This window comes from Molossus molossus, unplaced genomic scaffold (genome assembly GCF_014108415.1).
Source record: "Molossus molossus isolate mMolMol1 unplaced genomic scaffold, mMolMol1.p scaffold_m16_p_10, whole genome shotgun sequence".
Classification (NCBI taxonomy): Eukaryota; Metazoa; Chordata; class Mammalia; order Chiroptera; family Molossidae; genus Molossus; species Molossus molossus.
Window position 1 is genome coordinate 72080095 of NW_023425345.1, and position 10473 is coordinate 72090567.

General features: G+C 38.6%; 1 pseudogene; it reads left to right on the plus strand.

The window, feature by feature from the left end:
- Positions 1-35: 35 nt before the first annotated feature.
- On the plus strand, positions 36-4481 carry LOC118623741 (annotated as a pseudogene).
- The last annotated feature ends 5992 nt before the right edge of the window (positions 4482-10473 follow it).

Here is a 10473-nt window from a genome sequence, read left to right on the forward strand (position 1 = left end):
GATGACCAATCACTAATATTGACTTTTGAGTCCCCATGGAAAAATTAAAAGACCAAGTAAAGCAGGTAGTATGTGTTTTAACAAGGAATATAAAAATATTTAAACAAAAGGTTGTTGAGGTATAATTAAAGAACAGTAAACTTCACATAATTAAAGTCAGATTTGCTAAGATTTGGCATATGGATTCGCCCATGATACTATTGCCACACCAATAGTAACACATATTTCAATCACCTCCAAATTTTCTCTTGCCCTTTGTAGCCCCCCCCCCATCACACCCTAGCCTGCTGTCCTCACCAGGCAACTGCTGATTTACTTTCTATTACTATAAATCTATATAATTTTATATAAATGCAATAATATAGTATACACTCTTTCATTTCCTGCATCTTTCACTCACTGAGATTCATCCACATTGTTGAGTGCATTAGTAATTATTCATTTTTATGGCTGAGTAGTGTTCTCTTGTATGGACATACTACAATTTGTTTAATCATTCTCAAGTTAGACATTTGAGTTGTTTCCAGTTTGTGGCTAATAAGAAAAAAGATGCCGGATGCCCAACGTTTGCCTTCCATCAGGGGTGGTGCGTCTTCAGCACCGTGGTAACCCCAGCGAGAGGGCAGAGCTGGGCTCTGCGGAGGCGGTGCCTGGCATGGCATCTGTGCAGTGAGCACTTCCCCAGCAAGAGTTTAGAAATCAGCTACCCAGAAAAAACGACTTTTACTCATATGAACCACCTTCTGAGGATCCTCTCCCAGAGACGGGGAGAATCGTGTGCCTCCAGCTCAAGTCTGGGGCTCATCTCTGCAGGGTTTGCAGCTGATTAGGCTCTGAAACATGCTCTCCACATCACAAGGTGTATCACTGCAGAAAGGAGCACCAGACTCCGGGACGACCAAATGTAAGCAAGCTTATACACAGATGACTTGAAAAACACAGTTCCAGACCACAACTTCCCATAATTTGAAATTGTAATAGAAACAAAAGATGAGTTTACACCTGAAGTTTCAGAAAAGAAGATGAACTAGAGATCACAGGGGCATGAGTGAAGCAGCAGCTGAGGAAGGACTGGATTTCACAGCAGAACATGAAACCAAGGAAGATGACATTTTCCAGAGGTTTAAAACTGAAATAGCACAAGAGATTCTCAGATACAGCAGAGAAATTGCCCTCACTGGTATCTCTGGTGAAACTATCCCTCAAGAAAAGGATATTCCAGACAGCCCCTGTGGTGCCAAGAGAATATTTGTTTTTTGTTTATTTTTATTTTTAATTGTATTTTTGTTACAGATGTTTCTCCTTTTTTACCCCATTGACACCTTCCTCCCCATTCCCCCCGCCCCGTCCCCAGCTTCGTTGTCCATGTTCATTGGTTATGCTTACATGCATATAAGTTCTGTGGTTTATCTCTTCCCTTCCCCCAACACCCCCACTACTGAGGGTTGTCAGTTTGTACCCTACTTCCATGTTTCTCGGTCTACTCTATTCCTCAGACTGTTATGTTCATTATATTCCACAAATAAGTGAGACCATGTGATATTTGGCTTTTTCTGCTTGGCTTGTTTCACTTAGGATAATATTCTCTAGATCCCTCGATGTCGTCTCAAAGGATAAAAGATCTTTCTTTCTTACAACTGCATAGTATTCCATTGTGTATATGTACCACTGCTTTTTTTATCCATTCGTCTACTGATGGACACTTGGGCTGTTTCCAGATCTTAGCTATTGTAAATAGTGCGCTATAAAACAGGAGGTACATAAATTATTTCTGACTGGTGTTTCAGGCTTCTTAGGGTATATTCCTAGAAGTGGGATCACTAGGTCAAATGGAAGTTCAATTTTTAATTTTTTGAGGTAACACCATATTGTTTTCCACAGTGGCTGCACCAGTCTGCATTCCCACCAGCAGTGTACTAGAGTCCCCTTTTCTCCACACCCTCGCCAACACTTGTTGTTTGATGATTTGTTGATGGCAGCCATTCTGACAGGTGTGAGGTGATACCTCATTGATGTTTTAACTTGCATCTCTCTGATGATTAGTGATGTTGAGCATTTCTTTATATTTCTCTTGGCCATTTGTATGTCCTGTTTGGAGAGGTGTCCATTCAGTTTCTCTGCCCATTTTTTAATTGGGTTCTTTGTCTTCCTTTTGTTGAGTTGTATGAGTGCTCTATATATTTTTGAAATTAACCCCTTATCTGATGTATCATTGGCAATGATGTGCTCCCATACAGTGGGTTGCCTTTCCATTTTGATGGTTGTTTTTTTTGCTGTGCAGAAGCTTTTTAGTTTGATGTAGTCCCATGTGTTCACTTTTTTCCTTTGTTTCTGTTGCCTTTGGGGATGTATCAGTGAAAATTCTGCTGTGTATGATGTTCGAAATTTGTTGCCTATATATTCTTCTTTACTTTTTATGTATTCACGGGTCATATTTAAGTCTTTTATCCATTTTGAGTCTATTTTTTTGTAGGGGGTAAGTTGAGGGTCTAGTTTCATTTTTCTGCATGTAGCTGTACAATTTTCCCAACACCATTTATTAAAGAGGCCTTCTTTACTCCACTGTATGCTCTTGCCTCCTTTGTCAAATATTAATTGAGCATAGTATCTTGGGTCCATTTCTGGGTTCTCCATTCTGTTCCACTGGTCTATATGCCTGTTCTTGTGCCAGTACCTGGGTGTTTTGATTACAGTGGCTTTGTAGTATAACCTGATATCTGGTATTGTGATCCCACCTACTTTGTCCTTCTTTTTCAAGATTGCTGTGGCTGTTCAGGGTTTTTTTTTGGTTCCATATGAACTTTTGAAGTATTTGTTCTAGTTCTGTGAAGTATGTCGTTGGTATTTTGATGGGGATTGCATTGAATCTATAGATTGATTTGGGTAATATGGACATTTTAATGATGTTAATTCTTCCAATCCATGAACAAGGTATGTGCTTCCACTTTTTTTATATCTTTCTCTATTTCTTTTGTCAATGTCCTGTAGTTTTCTGCAAATAAGTATTTTATTTCTTTTGTTAAGTTTATTCCTAGGTATCTTAATTTTTTTGCCGAGATGGTAAATGGGATTGTTTTTTGTTTCTCTTTCTGTGACTTCATCATTGGTGTACAAGAATGCCATTGATTTGTTGACGTTAATTTTGTATCCTGCTACTTTGCCAAATTTATTTATTATGTCTAGTAGATTTTTGATGGAGTCTTTAGTGTTTTCTATGTATAATATCATGTCATCTGCAAATAATGACAGTTTCACTTCCTCCTTTCCAATTTGAATCCCTTTTATTTTTTCTTCCTGTCCAATTGCTGTGGCTAAGACTTCCAGTGCTATGTTAAATAAGAGTGGCAATAGTGGGCATCCTTGTCTTGTTCCTGTTCTTAAGGGAAATGCTTTTATTTTTTGCCCATTGAGTATGATGTTGGCTGTAGGTCTTTCATATATGGCCTTTATTATGTCGAGATATGATCCCTCTATTCCCACATTGCAGAGTGTTTTTATCAGAAATGGGTGCTGGATTTTATCAAATGCTTTTTCAGCATCTATTAATATGATCATGTGGTTTTTATTTTTCATTTTGTTTATGTGGTGTATCACACTTACTGATTTGCAAATATTGTACCAGCCTTGCATCCCTGGTATGAATCCCACTTGGTCATGGTGAATAATTTTTTTGATGTATTGCTCGATCCGATTTGCTATTATTTTGTTCAGGATTTTGGCATCTTTATTCATTAGGGATATTGGCCTGTAGTTTTCTTTCTTTGTAGTGTCTTTTTCTGGTTTTGGAATTAGAATTATGCTGGCCTCTTAAAATGAGTTTGGAAGGCTTTCTTCTTCTTGAATTTTTGAAATAGTTGGAGGAGAATGGGAGTTAGTTCGTTTTTGAATGTTCAGTAAAACTCCCCCAAGAAGCTATCTGGGCCTGGGCTTTTGTTTGCTGGGAGAGTCTTGATTACCTCTTCAATTACCTTAGTTGTTATTGGTCTGTTCAAGTTTTCTATCTCTTCCCGGTCCAGTTTTGGGAGACTGTGTGTTTCTAGAAATTTGTCCATTTCGCTTAGATTGTTGAATTTGTTGCCATATAGTTGTACATAGTAGTTGTTAATGATCTTTTGTATTTCTGTGGTGTCCGTTATTATTTCTCCTCTCTCATTTCTGATTTTGTGTATTTGGGTTCTCTATTTCTTGGTGAGCCTAATTAAGGGTCCATCTATCTTGTTTATCTTTTTGAAATATACCAGCTCCAAGAGAATAATTGAATTCCAGGTCATGCCTCAGCTGCTCAAATACCTGAAGGCTGACAGACTGGGCAGGCATGCTGATTGGGTGTCCTGGCCATCTTCACCTGTGCTGAAGGCTGTACACTGGGCACTGGCTGCACAGAGGAATTTGTGGATCTGTTGCCAGTGGAAGTGGAGTTCTTGCGGTGTTACCAAAAGAAACATTTTCGGGGACTCACAGAGAAGATGGTCTGGTGGTAATATTTACTTGTGATGGAAAATCAAAGGAGTTCCTCTCCAATATCCCACTCCTGTCTGTCCCGCCATACAAAATCAGGGTGAGAAATAGAGTCAATGTCCAGAGATCATGCCGTATGAAAGCTTTGTTCCAGTCCAACACGAGTTTAGCTGGCTGCATTTCATTGCTTTGCTGCTGCACCCAGGCTCCTGCCTGGAGCCTGCGTTTGGAGTCCTTGAGGCCAGCGGCTACATGGCTGGCTGCTAGGGCCACATGACCACTCTGCAGAGAACAGGCAAGTGATCGGTCAAGCATGGTTCACGAGCAAGATGAGAGAGCTCTTTGTCTCCTGGGATTTTGACCAGGAGCTTTTTCAAAGTAATCAACCATCTTCCCATGGTACCATGATCTTGCACTTAGTTCACTCCCCCCCGCCCCCCGCCAGCTAATGATCTTCTTCTCCGGTTAGACTGGCAGGCCTCTATGGTTAAGTACCTCCTCCTGCAGCCATTTTCACTTTATGGCCAGTCCTTATCTCCCCCTGCTCCACACCCCCCCCCCCAACCCGCACAACCCAGTACCAGAAGAGGGAAGGGAGGATGCTGCAATTCCCTGGGATCTGAAGCTGTAGCTTCCTGGTGAAGCAAACAGGCCTCTGCTTCTCAGCTGAATATGCTCAACAGTGTCTGATATCCCTTGCTTTCTTCCTTTAAATAACTAGCTACTGATGGTAACTTAAGCAAGATGTAACACACTTTAAAGACATCACAAAGCCTTAAAAATGCTCATAATCTCTTAGACCTTGCAATTCATTTTTAGGACTTTATCCTAAGAAAATAATCATATCAGAGAATGAGGTACAAAGATGTTTCAGGCATTGTTTACACTATTTAAATATTAATGAAACAAAAATGTCCAGAAACACCAAATTACATAAATTTTGATGTGCCTATAAAGTGGAAGGCTATGCAGTTTTAATGATACAGAACTATACACACATCAAATAAGGTACTGATCTAAACTGACAAGATATCCTTATATATGGTATTCATAGTATGATCATATATTTAAAAAAATATTTGTGCATATGTATGTGCACAGAAGTTAACCTGGAAAGATACATACTAGGTGTGAACTAGTTAGCATGGTGAGGCTAAGTAAAATTATCTCTTTACTTATAAGTATATTTCTTCAATAAAAAATGAGTTATGTGCCTAATTAAGTAAAAACCAAAAATAAAACTGCCATAAACATTAATGTCTAATTCTTCATGTAAACATATGATTTATTTTGTTTTGGCAAATACCTAGAGTGGAATGGCTGAGTTGTATGTCAGATAGATGTTTAACATTATAAAAAAATTTTAAAAAACTTTGAGCCCTGGTTTGTGTGGCTAGGTGGTTAGAGCTTTGGCCCATGTACCAAAGGGTCTCGGGTTTGATTCCCAGTCAAGGGCACATACCTGGGATGCAGGTTGGGGCACATGCGGGGGGCACATGTGGGAGGCAACCAACTGATGTGTCTCTCTCACATCAATGTTTCTCTCTTTCTTCCCCTCCCTACCTCCCTATCACTCTCTCTAAGAAAAAAAAAAATGAAAATATCAATGAAAAAAATACATCCTTTGGTGAGGATTAACAAAATAAATTAAAAACTATCAAACTTTTCAAAAGTAGTTTAGCATTTTGCATTTTCATCAGAACTGTATAAAGTTGCAATTCTTTTTTTTTTTTCTTTTTTTTGGTACGTGCCCCTAGCGGGACTCTCTGGTCCGCAGGCCGACGCTCCAACTGCTGAGCCAAACTGACCAGGGCTAAAGTTGCAATTCTTCCAAAATGCTTGCTATTCAGCCAGTTTAATTTAGTAGCAGCTAAAATCTCTGTTCAATATTTTCAGCTATATAGTTGTTGCTTTCCATTAGCTCCTTGGAGTCTCCTCAGTGCCTCTGCAATTCAGTGACAGTTTACATGATGATATAAGGATTCTCTACCTGTGGACTTATTATAGGATACCCAAAACACCAGAAAAGATGTTATCAGACAGCCCTGAGTCGAAGGAAGAGGACTGTCCCCTCCTCGATTCTTGTCAGTCTTGTATGAAAGATTTTAAAGATATGCATTGGACAGCAGCATTGTAGTAAAGCAAATTTATTAAGGAAGCAAAGCCAGCAAGTTTATCAAAATTCACCTGGCATAAAACACAGGTGGGCACTCAGCTAATATGAGTGCAAGCCTAGTAGGTGTTCAAGAGGTTTAAACCCTTCTGTCTACAGGTTTCCAGGTTCCTCTGCTGGATATCTTGGGCTCAGACTAGATTTCAAGGCCCCTCATTTACTTTGTTCTGGCTTTCCCAGAGTTTTTGAGAACATCTGGCAAGTTCCAAGACTGCTTTCTTCTTTATCCAGTGAGTAAAATAAAACTCCCCTTTTTTCCGTTCTCCTTCCCCACTCCTGCCTTAGCAGTTCCAGGGTGATTTGAGCTATGCATTTCCTGGTTAGGAAGGAGAGGTATTAACCATTTGTTCTCAAGTGTCCTTGGTTGGGGGAGATAAGGCCTTATTGCAAGCTGGCTGCAAGCTGCCCAAACTGTTGGCCTTTATTTTCTTGTGTTGGTTTTCCTATTCCACTTGCCCAGAAATTTTCCTGACTTCTTACTATCCTGTTACAGACTCATCCCTTTCAGAATCTCGTCCTCAATCCCCAGCCACTCCGTAAGCCTCAAATCCACTCCTTTGATTCCACAAGCTAATAAGACTGTGGTTTTCTTCTTGAGTTCTACCGATCCCATATCCTAGACTGACCCTGATACAAATAAGAACATGGATTTCACCCCTTTTTCATGACTCAAATTCCCATCAGATTCTGCCTTCTTTTTCTTGTTCTTCAGTATCTTCTAGTAAATAAACAATTATGAAGAAAAATAATTTTATTTGATGTGATACAACCCTACCCCTTTGGTTAATATCTTATTTTCCCCTCTAATTTGATTAAAATAAGGTTTAACTACAGTGGACTTATTTTTCTTGCCATCCATTACCAGTTCATCTGCTATAGAATGGCTTAAATCTGTATTGCTTTGTTAAAACTATTCATGTAAAAGTCACTAACAGGTAGTTTCCCACCAGGCTACAAGGACTGTTCATTCTAGGTTAATGTGAAATTATTGGCCTTGCTTGTCTTTTACTCGATGGGTCAGCTCCAAATTACTAACCTCAACCTTCATCTTTAAAATAGTTACTCTTTTAGTATTGATAAAACTAAATGTTTCTTATATTATTTTTTCTAAAAGATGATTCTTTTAAAAGATATATGATTTAAAGTATTGCATTGATATGTATGTTAATATTTATAACTATGTCAAGTAAGCAATAGGCATTAATCTGCATTTTAAAAGTCATTTTTTTGTAAAACTTTCATAGGTGCTGAGAAAATGAGAGTTGTAAAAGAGTAAAGATAATATTTTCTATGTATTTCTTCACATTTTAGCTCAACTACCCCTTGAAATATTGGTCTGCTCAATTTCCTAATATTGTTCAAAGAGATGCTGCTAGGAAAAAAGAAAGAAAGAAAGAAAGAAAAATTCTAGCTAAGAGAACATAACTGAGGACCTGCTCTGCATCTGGCTTCATCCCTGGAAAAGTAATCCGTGTGCCAATTAGGGCCTGGAATTTATAGTGTTTTTATAAGGCAAAGTGGTCAAGCTGGCTCAGTGAAAGCCATAGCCAAATTTATAGGAAAATGTGTCACGCCGGCTTTCCAAGTACATGTCAGAAGACATAAAATGAAGTCAAGCTACAGGTGAGCAAAGAATTTTCTCCAGAGCAGGAAACAGATGTGTTGATTTTGGGGGACAGAAATAGCTCAGGAATCCATAATATTGGACAATTGTCCAATGCCTTCTTAACACATAGAAGAGGCCCAAGCATTTCCCCATGCCTTAAAATGATCACAAATTTTACTGCTTTATTTAGTTATCAATATATAAAATTGATAATCACATTTCAGCTTTAATTTTTTTAGACTAAGAAATACTTAAATCACATTTTCCTGCTCTTATAATTTTCAGTGACTTCTGGATTTATCAAAAAAATGTTGAAAAATGAGGACACTTATGTAGTTCAAGTCCAAATAAAAATCACTGAACTGCTCACAACTCAACACATATTTATTGACCACCCATTATGTGCAAGGCACTGTGCCCAGGGTAGAAAGAGACAGACCTAATAAAAAAAATTAAGTGTAATACAATGGAATAAGTACTACACAGAGCAAATACCAAGCATGGTGACTAGAGAAGAAAAAGACTGACTCTTTTTTTTTTTTATCCTCACCCGAGGACACTTTTTTCCCATTTTATGTTCAGATAGAGTGGGAGGGAGAGAGAGGAGAAACATTGATGTGAAAGGGACACATCGAGTGGCTGCCACCCGCACAACCCAACCAGGGCTGGGGACAAACTGCAACCGAGGTACATGCCCTTAGCAGGAACCGAACCTGGGTCTCTCTGGACCACAGGCCGATGCTCTAACCGCTGAGCAAAACCGGCCAGGGCAAGACTGACTCTTTTTTAAGGTAGTTCAGAAGAATGCACATCAGGAGTTTGAAGAAGGAGCAGAAGCGTGTTTGTGCACAGTCAGAGAGGGCTCTCACTGCATTCAGAGAATGCTGCAGTAACTGGATGAGAGAAGTGGAGAGAGTGGCCTGAGGTGAAGCTACGGAAAGCCAGCGGGGACCACATCAGGTAGAATTATCTACAGTACCCAGAGAAAGGACACAGTGACCCTGGAATTTTAGATTCACTACTCAGGCTGTTTTTTGAGAATGACTTTGGGGATGACAATGCTGGAGGTAGAGAGACTTGTTAAGGATTATAGTATCCAGGTAAAATGTATGGGTCTAAACCGAGATCTGAAAAGGTCTTCAATAAAAGTTCAAGGAAGGAAGAAAGGAGGGAAGATGGAAGAGAGGCTGGGAAGAAGAGAGGGAGAGAGGAAGTCAAGTCTTACCCTCATTTCTCAGAGGAGGAAGCAGGTCCTGAAAGATAAAAGTACTTTATCCAGTCTACAAAACAGCATTTTAGAGCTGCCAGGCTAGAGACTCTCATATGGGGGAGGGGAGTTTGACTTACAATGTTAATAAGAAACTTAAAAAATAATAGCATCTGCAGAAATTTTACTGTCTTTGCTGACTTATTTAAAATAGTAATTTTAACCTCAAGAAAAGCATGTGTTACTGATTGGAATGTAATGTTACTGGCAATGTCTTTGCACATATTTTCCAAGACTTCATGGAGTTGGCTTAGGTTTTTCTCTTCTTAGTCCAAAGCTCATGTTTGCTGAAGATTTGTTGCAGTACAATGAGATTCCTCTTCTCATATGTCTATTTTTTTATGTATGTTGTGATTTTTATCAAATGTTTCAGGGTTATAGTTAAAATTTTCAAGGTTATATTTAAAATTTTATTTCTACATCACCTCCAAAACTTTCTAAAAGGTAAGGTATACAGATGACTTGTAAGATAATACATTTTTAGCAAAGCTAAGTGTTTGTTCACATTTTCCAGAACATTTACATCCAAGAAGAACCAAATGGGGATACATTTCCTCATTTTTCACTTATTTGAACGCCATTTGAGTTAAACATCTTGAGTTCAATGAAGTTAACTCTTAAAAAACAAATCTGTTATGTTTTATAACCATGCTACAGAATTTAGAACTGAATGAAAAACAGTTGGCTTATCACAGCCTATATCAATTATGAAATTGATGCAAAATTAATATTGCCACAATTTTCAGGTTTCTATTTCTGTCAGTGCCAACACCATTATTCCAGTCTCCTGGGCTGAACTTTGTCATCATTTTTCATTCTGCCCTCTTTTTGCCCATTGTGAGTAAGTTACTAGTAAGTCCATTTGCAACCTCACATAAAACTGCCTCAATCCTCCTAACAGTAATTCATGTCCCCATCACCTATATTCTCTTTCTTTCCTAGTAAAATTATTTTTACTTAGTTAAAATA